This window comes from Cherax quadricarinatus, chromosome 30 (assembly GCF_038502225.1).
Source record: "Cherax quadricarinatus isolate ZL_2023a chromosome 30, ASM3850222v1, whole genome shotgun sequence".
NCBI classification, from domain to species: domain Eukaryota; kingdom Metazoa; phylum Arthropoda; class Malacostraca; order Decapoda; family Parastacidae; genus Cherax; species Cherax quadricarinatus.
The window spans coordinates 29,780,656-29,792,354 of NC_091321.1; the positions used below are offsets into that span (position 1 = coordinate 29,780,656).

General features: G+C 40.0%; 1 long non-coding RNA gene across 1 annotated transcript; it reads left to right on the forward strand.

The window, feature by feature from the left end:
• The first annotated feature begins 1,244 nt into the window (after positions 1-1,244).
• On the forward strand, positions 1,245-11,326 carry LOC128692569 (uncharacterized). The gene is made up of 3 exons (XR_008407602.2): positions 1,245-1,367; positions 8,025-8,106; positions 8,264-11,326. It is a non-coding gene; the product is annotated as an uncharacterized lncRNA (long non-coding RNA).
• The last annotated feature ends 373 nt before the right edge of the window (positions 11,327-11,699 follow it).

Genomic DNA, 11,699 nt, shown 5'->3' on the forward strand with positions numbered 1-11,699 from the left:
TCTCTCGTTAACTCAGGCAGGAAGTAACTCAGGATCCAACAGAGAGCGCCAAACTTACCTCAACACAACCACGTTGGTTCAACGGACTGATTTCTTGGTTCTCCGCCAGGGCTGCCTCGCCGCTTTTTTTCTTAATAAATTGCTCTAATCATCAATAAAAATCGAAAAAATACTGCAACGATGTTTTAAAGTCAATTAAAACTGCATATTATGTTTCCTTTTCATGTTAATATTTCTTATATTTTTTTTTTTTTTTTGTGTGTGTGTACACTCGTAATATTACTCAGATACACAAATAAATATATTTTGACCCCCCGCGATGTTTAAAAGATTTTATTTATTGTATATATATATTAAATATTAAATTGGTCAGTTAGCAAAAATTCATAGATTTTCCATTTATATTAATAAAAAAAATAATAATTTTGAACCAGAATAACTTTAGAATGCTTACCTAACCTCATAACAAGCGCAATTTAATTTAGCCTAATCCAACTAAATATACTTTAGATAAGTTTACAATAATTTAATTATAAACAAATACAGTGAAATTATCTTTTTCGTTAGCTTCAGAATGATTTTCGCGAAATTATTGCATACACAAATTTTTGCTTGCCTTATCTGGCAAAAACAGCGTTGCTATTTAAGCCAAAATCGCAAGTTTTACCTAATCGGCACCACACACACACACACACACATATATATATATATATATATATATATATATATATATATATATATATATATATATATATATATATATATATTAACACACCATGTTCTTATGTTCATTCACTCCATCAGTGTCTTGCCAGAGGCGCGCTTACACTACAGTTATAAAACATACTCTGTAGCAGAAAAGTGTACAATTTCAACACCAAACGTCTGTTCTTCTGTCCCAGCCCACCCCTCATAATGTAAATAATGTCAAATCTTAGTATTTGAAGCTCAGTTACCATGCTTGAAGTCAATCAAGACTCCTTTGAGTGATCTGAAGACTCGATACAAAATAGCTGAGCTACCAGAGCAGAGGCGGCATCACCTCGTTCAATGTACAAAGATTTTACCACAAACATATCGCAAATACATAAAAAAATAATAATTAAACTGGTTTATCATTCATATGAAAAAATCCAAGATACTTGCATTTTATATTCGCATTAGAAGATCATTTTTCCTTGGATGGAGGAAATATGAGATTTCGAATCTTTTAGTGAGATGTTTCATTCGTGTGGTGTTCGAATACCTTTCACAGCAGCAGTCAGTGTAGTACACGTGAACGTGGAGTGATGATGCGCGTCAGGGATAACCATTACCAGGATAGTATTAGTGTTTCATCCGCATGGAAATACGAAAACAACAAAACGGTAAGTGTGGTCTCGTTTAAAAACTGTGATAAGATGGAAATGTACGTTTTGGTGACAAAATTCTTGAGTGTTAGAGAAAAGTTGTCCGGGTCATACCTAGCTGACCGCCATTGTGCAGACTGTTATTTACCTCTGAAAACGAACATGATTTTTTTTTGTGAAGAGGATTTGTAAAGCACGAGCACGCCCTTAGTCCTAACAGTTGCTGATGTGATAGTAGTCAGTAACAAGGAGAGAATCAGACGAGACAAAAGAAATTATAGACAAAATATAAACAGACGCATCCCGTGGGAGAGGTTATTGATCCAAGGAATTGGACCTGTTCTTCCCTTCCTCGGATCGAACGTGAATGCCTCCTATTTCCCCAGGTCCTACGCTCTCCAAGCGCTCTCCCATGATGTCATAAATATGCAGAAAAACGAAGAAAATAAATTCGAGACCTACCGAATCACGATAAAAAAGTATTGCAAGTAATAGTGTAATATACGAAATATACTGCCAGGGTTTATTGATAAAACGATGGGACTGGTATTGTTGATGAGACGGTGGTACTGCTTTTATTGGTTAGACGGTGGTACTGCTTTTATTGGTTAGACGGTGGTACTGCTTTTATTGGTTAGACGGTGGTACTGCTTTTATTGGTTAGACGGTGGTGCTGCTTTTATTCGTTAGACGGTGGTACTGGTTTTATTGGTGAGACGGTGGTACTGGTTTTATTGGTGAGACGGTGGTACTGGTTTTATTGGTGAGACGGTGGTACTGGTTTTATTGGTGAGACGGTGGTAGTGGTTTTATTGGTGAGACGGTGGTAGTGGTTTTATTGGTGAGACGGTGGTAGTGGTTTTATTGGTGAGACGGTGGTAGTGGTTTTATTGGTGAGACGGTGGTAGTGGTTTTATTGGTGAGACGGTGGTAGTGGTTTTATTGGCGAGACGGTGGTAGTGGTTTTATTGGCGAGACGGTGGTAGTGGTTTTATTGGCGAGACGGTGGTAGTGGTTTTATTGGCGAGACGGTGGTAGTGGTTTTATTGGCGAGACGGTGGTAGTGGTTTTATTGGCGAGACGGTGGTAGTGGTTTTATTGGCGAGACGGTGGTAGTGGTTTTATTAGCGAGACGGTGGTAGTGGTTTTATTGAGGAGACGGTGGTAGTGGTTTTATTGAGGAGACGGTGGTAGTGGTTTTATTGAGGAGACGGTGGTAGTGGTTTTATTGAGGAGACGGTGGTAGTGGTTTTATTGAGGAGACGGTGGTAGTGGTTTTATTGAGGAGACGGTGGTAGTGGTTTTATTGAGGAGACGGTGGTAGTGGTTTTATTGAGGAGACGGTGGTAGTGGTTTTATTGAGGAGACGGTGGTAGTGGTTTTATTGAGGAGACGGTGGTAGTGGTTTTATTGAGGAGACGGTGGTAGTGGTTTTATTGAGGAGACGGCGGTAGTGGTTTTATTGAGGAGACGGTGGTAGTGGTTTTATTGAGGAGACGGTGGTAGTGGTTTTATTGAGGAGACGGTGGTAGTGGTTTTATTGAGGAGACGGTGGTAGTGGTTTTATTGAGGAGACGGTGGTAGTGGTTTTATTGAGGAGACGGTGGTAGTGGTTTTATTGAGGAGACGGTGGTAGTGGTTTTATTGAGGAGACGGTGGTAGTGGTTTTATTGAGGAGACGGTGGTAGTGGTTTTATTGAGGAGACGGTGGTAGTGGTTTTATTGAGGAGACGGTGGTAGTGGTTTTATTGAGGAGACGGTGGTAGTGGTTTTATTGAGGAGACGGTGGTAGTGGTTTTATTGAGGAGACGGTGGTAGTGGTTTTATTGAGGAGACGGCGGTACTGGTTTTATTGAGGAGACGGCGGTAGTGGTTTTATTGAGGAGACGGTGGTAGTGGTTTTATTGAGGAGACGGTGGGAGTGGTTTTATTGAGGAGACGGTGGGAGTGGTTTTATTGAGGAGACGGTGGTAGTGGTTTTATTGAGGAGACGGTGGTAGTGGTTTTATTGAGGAGACGGTGGTAGTGGTTTTATTGAGGAGACGGTGGTAGTGGTTTTATTGAGGAGACGGTGGTAGTGGTTTTATTGAGGAGACGGTGGTAGTGGTTTTATTGAGGAGACGGCGGTACTGGTTTTATTGAGGAGACGGTGGGAGTGGTTTTATTGAGGAGACGGCGGTAGTGGTTTTATTGAGGAGACGGTGGTAGTGGTTTTATTGAGGAGACGGTGGTAGTGGTTTTATTGAGGAGACGGTGGTAGTGGTTTTATTGAGGAGACGGTGGTAGTGGTTTTATTGAGGAGACGGCGGTAGTGGTTTTATTGAGGAGACGGCGGTAGTGGTTTTATTGAGGAGACGGCGGTAGTGGTTTTATTGAGGAGACGGCGGTAGTGGTTTTATTGAGGAGACGGCGGTAGTGGTTTTATTGAGGAGACGGCGGTAGTGGTTTTATTGAGGAGACGGCGGTAGTGGTTTTATTGAGGAGACGGCGGTAGTGGTTTTATTGAGGAGACGGCGGTAGTGGTTTTATTGAGGAGACGGCGGTAGTGGTTTTATTGAGGAGACGGCGGTAGTGGTTTTATTGAGGAGACGGCGGTAGTGGTTTTATTGAGGAGACGGCGGTAGTGGTTTTATTGAGGAGACGGCGGTAGTGGTTTTATTGAGGAGACGGCGGTAGTGGTTTTATTGAGGAGACGGCGGTAGTGGTTTTATTGAGGAGACGGCGGTAGTGGTTTTATTGAGGAGACGGCGGGACTGGTTTTATTGAGGAGACGGCGGGACTGGTTTTATTGAGGAGACGGCGGGACTGGTTTTATTGAGGAGACGGCGGGACTGGTTTTATTGAGGAGACGGCGGTAGTGGTTTTATTGAGGAGACGGCGGTAGTGGTTTTATTGAGGAGACGGCGGGACTGGTTTTATTGAGGAGACGGCGGGACCGGTTTTATTGAGGAGACGGCGGGACCGGTTTTATTGAGGAGACGGCGGGACCGGTTTTATTGAGGAGACGGCGGGACCGGTTTTATTGAGGAGACGGCGGGACCGGTTTTATTGAGGAGACGGCGGGACCGGTTTTATTGAGGAGACGGCGGGACCGGTTTTATTGAGGAGACGGCGGGACCGGCTTTATTGAGGAGACGGCGGGACCGGCTTTATTGAGGAGACGGCGGGACCGGCTTTATTGAGGAGACGGCGGGACCGGCTTTATTGAGGAGACGGCGGGACCGGCTTTATTGGTGGGACGGCGGGACCGGCTTTATTGGTGGGACGGCGGGACCGGTTTTATTGGTGGGACGGCGGGACCGGCTTTATTGGTGGGACGGCGGGACCGGCTTTATTGGTGGGACGGCGGGACCGGCTTTATTGGTGAGACGGCGGGACCGGCTTTATTGGTGAGACGGCGGGACCGGCTTTATTGGTGAGACGGCGGGACCGGTTTTATTGGTGAGACGGCGGGACCGGTTTTATTGGTGAGACGGTGGGACTTGCTGTATTGAGGAGGCGGCGGGACTGCCTGTATTGAGGAGACGGCGGGACTGGCTTTATTGAGGAGACGGCGGTACTGGCTTTATTGGGGAGAAGGCGGTACTGGTTTTATTGGGGAGACGGCGGTACTGGCTGTATTGAGGAGACGGCGGTACTGGCTGTATTGAGGAGACGGCGGGACTGGCTGTATTGAGGAGACGGCGGGACTGGCTGTATTGAGGAGACGGCGGGACTGGCTGTATAGAAGAGACGGCGGGACTGGCTGTGTAGAAGAGACGGCGGGACTGGCTGTGTAGAAGAGACGGCGGGACTGGCTGTGTAGAAGAGACGGCGGGACTGGCTGTGTAGAAGAGACGGCGGGACTGGTTTTCATAAAACATTCAATATCTCCTTCATTAAATGACCAGTAAGAATTTTCAGGGTCTCGTTTCAAACATTTTCATTTTAGGCCTAAAACTAATCCTAGCAACAATTACTGTAAATGGTTTCTCGGTTATTTTCATATTTATACCATTAGACTTCAGATATACTTAAGATGCTCCAGAGGAAATATAACCCAACAAAGTTAAGTTTGCGCTTTTGCTACTTAATTTGAAGTTGCAGTATTTAATTTTTATTTGAGCATTATCCTGAGATAACAATCATGTAGTAAACCTTTATGTTACTAATAGTGATTAACATTATCTTTGTTGGAATCATGTTCAGTGTTATTGCGTTTCCTCAACACTAGGTCGTCTGTATACGGTGTTTGCTGAACATCCACACGGACCACATCCGTCCTTCACACCCGTATATCTTAACTGCGGACTGGAATGTGGAACACCTAGCATTTCCCAGATAACCAGAGCTATTTGTCCGTCTTCCATGTTCCATCCATGTCCATTGTTGACCGTGGTTTGTCATCTTGCTTCCTCATCTGGTTGACCTGGTGGTTGTTACTCTTCATTGTAGGTATGGAAGCTTTATTATTATTTATTATTATTATTATTATTATTATTATTATTATTATTATTATTATTGGCAGTAACTGTTCCCAACTCTTCTTTGTTTTAGGAAACTTATTACAACGCAACTCTTGTATCCAGTACAAATTAAGGAATTTTCTCTCGAGTTTCTAGTGAACTGCCTCCTAGTTTTTAGTCTTTTTCATTTTGAAATTTTACCTTTACCTGACAAAGTACTTGTGCAATCAGTTAATGCTCAAGCCTTGAAGGAATCTAGTGACAGGAATATTTCTGAAATGGAAATAATGTCTTCAAAAGAAGGCACTAAGACTCTGGGGGAGTTTAGACGTTATCTTTCAGCAAGAATCAAAACATGTCCTGTGCAGATATAATTTTGTAGCTCCATTTATTGTCATTGATGATTTTCATGACCGCCCCTTGTGTACTACTAAATCAGTTTATGAACTGTGGGGGGCGGCTACTTCTCTACACCAAGCAACTAGTCTTCTTTGAGCATTTATACATGTTGAAACATTCTTTGATCAAGGTGCTAATGTGTAAAAGTAGCTTCCTAATAGTTATATTAACTATGATTATGCTATCTATGATTATATAATGGGGTGGCACAATACCTTGGAGCCTATTTTACCGTGTTGACACAAAACACAAAATCTATTCCACTCTAGTGCTTAGTAACGCTTGGACGACGGCGGTCCATTTATCTTTACTACGCCTTCGAATGGTTATACCTGAGGCAGGAAAGAAAACTCCAGTGGAAAGTAATAGTGAAATAAAACTAGTGATGTGATTCCTTATCTGTTCTTTAAATATGAAAATATCTAAGAAAACATTGACTTTAGAGTTAATGGTGTTAGGACCACATTTTGTTAGCCCTTTATTAAAAACATCTTTAAAATGAGATCTTAATTATATTTGTTCAGTAAATAACAGTATTATTTACCATTGATGTTACGATCTTAAGTGGATTAAGGTTAACTAATGTGGTCATTCCTGACCACCTCGCGCTTAGTTACTGGGTGGTACTTCACTCAGTCTGAATAACAATTCAGGTTTACTAGAGTTAATTTGATTTTGTTTGGTTTGGCAATGCTTATTTTAGGTAGGATTGATTTTGGTGTCATGATTTGGTTTCATTTAGTTTGGGTAGGTAAGTTAGGTTAGGATGGGTTTGATAAGGGTAGAAAGTGTGTCAATTACATTATGTAGGTCCATAGTTCCCAGACTGTATCGGTGACATTTAAGGCAGCCTAATAATAATTCAAAACCTTTCGTTGAACATAACCGATCAGAAGATGCATTTTCCTGTTATTTCATGGATTGTTCATTCCATATTTATTTTTAACGTTAAAGATACTGACAAATTTGCACCTACAACAAAACAAAACGTTTAGTATCTTGGCTGTAAAATGTATTACTATTAAATATTGAAGTCGTTCGAAAGAGGTTTATTTAATAACAGTAAACGTAATTCAACTCTAAAATAAATTTCATTATTTTGCTAGTAAAAAATAATTAGTAAGAGTGGTAAACAGTTTCTATGCGGAGAGCGAAGTTCATATTTATTGTCTGAGTGAAAAAAAGACCAATTTTCCATTGAGAGTATCGCTTTGTTAAATATACTGTATTTTTGGATAGGGATGTATGTATGTTAGGATGTTCAAATATATTAAATTTGATAGTTGTCATAGCTGTTCTTTGAAGATGACTCTTCGGAGTTTCTAGAGAGAAGTTGCATAGGATAAAGGCATTTGGGAGTGTGTAAAAAGAGCAATTAAAAGTGAACAAATGAAAAGCAAAACAGAGTAATAGTAAGTGTTTAGGCAATGAAAAATTGAATTTGAGACTAGAGGGAGAGAGTATGGAGAAAATAATGGTGTTTAGATAATGTGCATCGAATATGTCGGCAGATCTGTGGAAGACGAAATGAACATTAGAATAAAAAATAGGGCGAGTGTTGAGACATCTGTAGAGGCAGAGTATAGTGAGTATAGTTTGTAAGGTGAGGTATAGGTTTTCAGTGAAGCCCATTTAGTTAATTATATAGTAACGCTTTGAATTCCCAGAAAAATCTGGGAATTTGTCTTGACAGATTCTTGGTAATTGCCTCCCTTAATTTTTTTTTTAAATTTCAAGAGCTGATTAAAACTAGAGTTTCAGGTTTTTATAAATTAAAACAAAAATTTTAAATTTTGTGTAAGAAGCTGAACAAGTTGTAATAATGTTTCAGGCAATGTGTTGCCGGACTCACCTGGAAGAACGAAAATTGGCTCTCCACAAATCTAAAATTCATTGTGTTCTTCAATAATAAGGTTAACGTTCCACGTGTTATTTTAATTGAAACCGTTTGGTGTGTATATTTCTTTAAAAAAATTATTGTAGTTTTGCTAAATTATATAAGGAACATTGTGTATCTGTTAAGGTTAAAATATATAACACTAATTTTTCTCGTTTTGTTTACCCGTCTAGGTAAGTGTGACCCAGCTCATGGTGCTTCAGTTCACCAGCAGGATACTCGGTAAGTGTACATTTTCTTGTTTCATTTTAAATGACCATAGCTCCTGTGCTACAACCTTCTGAATAGCGGGCTACTATGCAAAAGGGGATTATTAAGTGTTTGGGTGTTGGGCTGGAGCTCGTCCTGACATCATCTGGTAGGCACTCTCCGCTATTATTACTGGCGTAAACTCCTGTTATCTCTGGGGAGCATGGGTGTACACAGAAATATTTTAAAATTTCGTACAAAGCATTAGCCCATGTAGGAAATGGGTTATCCAGAGTGCTAATTATGTCGAGGTACTGTAGTAATATTAGAAGACCAGATTTAACGATGTACTAACAGATTTAAGAAAATTGCATGCACGCTCAGTCACAAACTGTTGTTACGATTTAAGTTGCTGAAAATATTTATTTTGCTGCTGTTACTTAATGATGCATGCAATAGCAGTTCAATACTTGCATGTATACATACTTTTTTTTATATTTTATTTAAAAAACAGTATACATGTATGGTATACATAATTGGTTTAAACAAGAAACGTGAAGCATTATATAAGACAACAACATATATATAACTAAAACAGAGGACAACCTGAACATACCTTAAACACAAAATAACTATATAAACCAAAACCTGACACTTATTCATATTGTGTATGAAATTTTATATACAAAAACAATGTCATACAAACTAATGCATTGCACACTCAATGGTACTATGATTATATAAAATTACCATCAAAAACCTACATGACTTGATATTTTTTTTTTTTTTTTTATAACCAAATTTACAATATAACAATTAAAATATATAAACTTCAAATGCGAACAAACTGGGTCTCCATACATAAAGACATTACACACTTGGCATCCTGAGACCAGTTGTACATTTTAACTGTTGCTAAAAACCCTAAAACTATCCCTTCCTTATTACAACATACAGATATGAAGAAAAAACATTAAATTATTTCGTGTACTAACTCGCATTCCCTACCATCAAAAAAAACAACTCACCGATCTGATGTTAAAAAACTTAAACCCTTTTTTCCACACTATGACAAATGCCATGGAAGTTAATGACTAATCTATCTCATACTTTTGTAAGTACTTATTTCACATAATATATAAACAAAAAATAACATGCCCTATATAGATACTGAATATAGTGTTAATATCCTACAATACTAAAGATAAAAGCCATGAACCTGATGCCCCTCCCAATATTATATATGTTTTATCACATATTTTACAATATTTATGAACAAAAAGCCAAGGTTACATACATGGACTGTCAAAAGCTCAAAGTATAATTATCCTCCAACATGGCTACCCACCGTGTCTATTACCATAGAATACCCATTTAAATAAACTTCCGTACATGTCCCTTATTAACAAAAACAATTATTTCCTTTAAACTCACCGTTGATCAGTCACTTAACTTCTGTTACACTGAAAATCCTTACTGTAATAATGCCACTCACGGCTTATGATGCATATTATTAAAGAGATCTAGTTAGGACACAAGATCTCACAAGTACCTACATATGTATATAATAATTGTGTCGCATGACACAAAGGCCGTCTTAAAAAGTTGCTGATATACACACATATACATTTACATATATATACATATACATGTATACACCTACACATATACCTACATACTCATACACACACATTAACACAATAATAGAAGAGCTTTTATGACCAGTTGTTTTTGTCTTGTATCGTCAGTACAATGTACGACAAACGGCAATAATACTTTGACGTGCATTGATAAGCATAAAACTGCTGTTTTTCATATGAAACCCATCCATACCATACAACTCTCAAAAAGCCTTACCACGTTTACGTATCCTCCAATATAGTCATATCCTCGCTAAAAAGGGAAAACGGTCCCTTTTTACTTAGCACGTTAATTAGTGTCTCTACCGTAATATTTCTGTATGATTCAGGAAACAATGTTTCCCACCGTTTTCCATAAATTAGTTTATTTCTACATACTGTACGATCTATTCCCGCCGCAATTGCCCTAATTCTAATCATACCCCCTTTTTCCCTCAATCCCCAGGGAAAAAAAAATATCTGACACAACGTACATAATGGCTCTCCTTACATCCTCAGACACCCCCTCGTACCTCTAATGTTAGGGCTCGCAGAATCTCTACGTTACCCCCTCCCATTAACTTGAAAACTCTTGCCACCCACAACCGTACCTCCCCCAACTCTTTACAAAAGTAAACGGCATAAAAAGCTGTTTCTGGTTCCTCACAATGTTCGCATTTTGCTTCCCTTACCAAACCCATCATACACAAAGCAGACTTCGAAGCCAAAATCCCCGTTACAAACCTATAAACTAATTCCCGTACCCTCGCCATTAATCTAAGCTTCTGGAACTCATACCAAATCTTACCCCAATCATACAGTGGGTATACCGATACCCCTTGCATGATTTCTGTTTTTCTACTCATCTCTACCAACCTTCCAACCCTAAGTTTGTCTACCTCTCCTACGACTAACAATAACCTGAGCATAGTCTCGCATTCCATTAATTCCTTTCCTCCCCACCACCGTCGGACATCTTCCATCACTCTCCCCACTCTCACTCCTCTTACCCCCCCCCCACCCGTACGAACCTCTGTTTAACGTACATTGCCTTTACTCTCGGCCTCAGCGCCAAAAGTCCTACTCCCCCTCTGCGTACATTCGTCATGACCACCTCTTTACTGAGCCATGCCCTTCCAAAACCCCAAACATAACGGAGCACCCTTCTCTGTATCTCTTGTATCTCCTGCCCTCGTAAAGGATACACCACAGCAACATTCCACACTTTACTATATACCAATGAATTTATTATTATTGCCCTTTGCATTGAAGTAACATATCTCGCTCTTAGGTTCCGAATCCTGTGCACAACTCTCTCTCCCATCAATTCCGAGTTCACGCGTGGAGCTTCCTGCTCATCAGCCATATAGAGAATTCCACAAATTTTCAGCTGTTCCGTTACTTCCCACCCGAACTCCAACCCCATTCTACCCCCCACCCAATCCCTTATCTCTAATAATTTCGATTTAGCTCTGTTGACTCTCGTACCCGACGACTCCCCAAAAATCTTCATTACCCTCCCAACCTTTCTCAATCCTTCTACACCATCGATCAATACTGCTGTATCGTCCACATATCCTACTACCTCTTTAAGCCCCTCCCCCTCCCCTTGTAAATTTGCTTTTTCTTCAACCATTTCATAAAACGGGTGTTGCATACATGCAAACATACTACCCAACCTACCATTTATTTGCACCTGTATCACCGCTCCTGTATACAGTATCTCAACCCACTTTACAATACCTTCACCAAAACCCAGACGTCTTAAATTAGCTACCAGGAACTCCCTATTCACACCGTC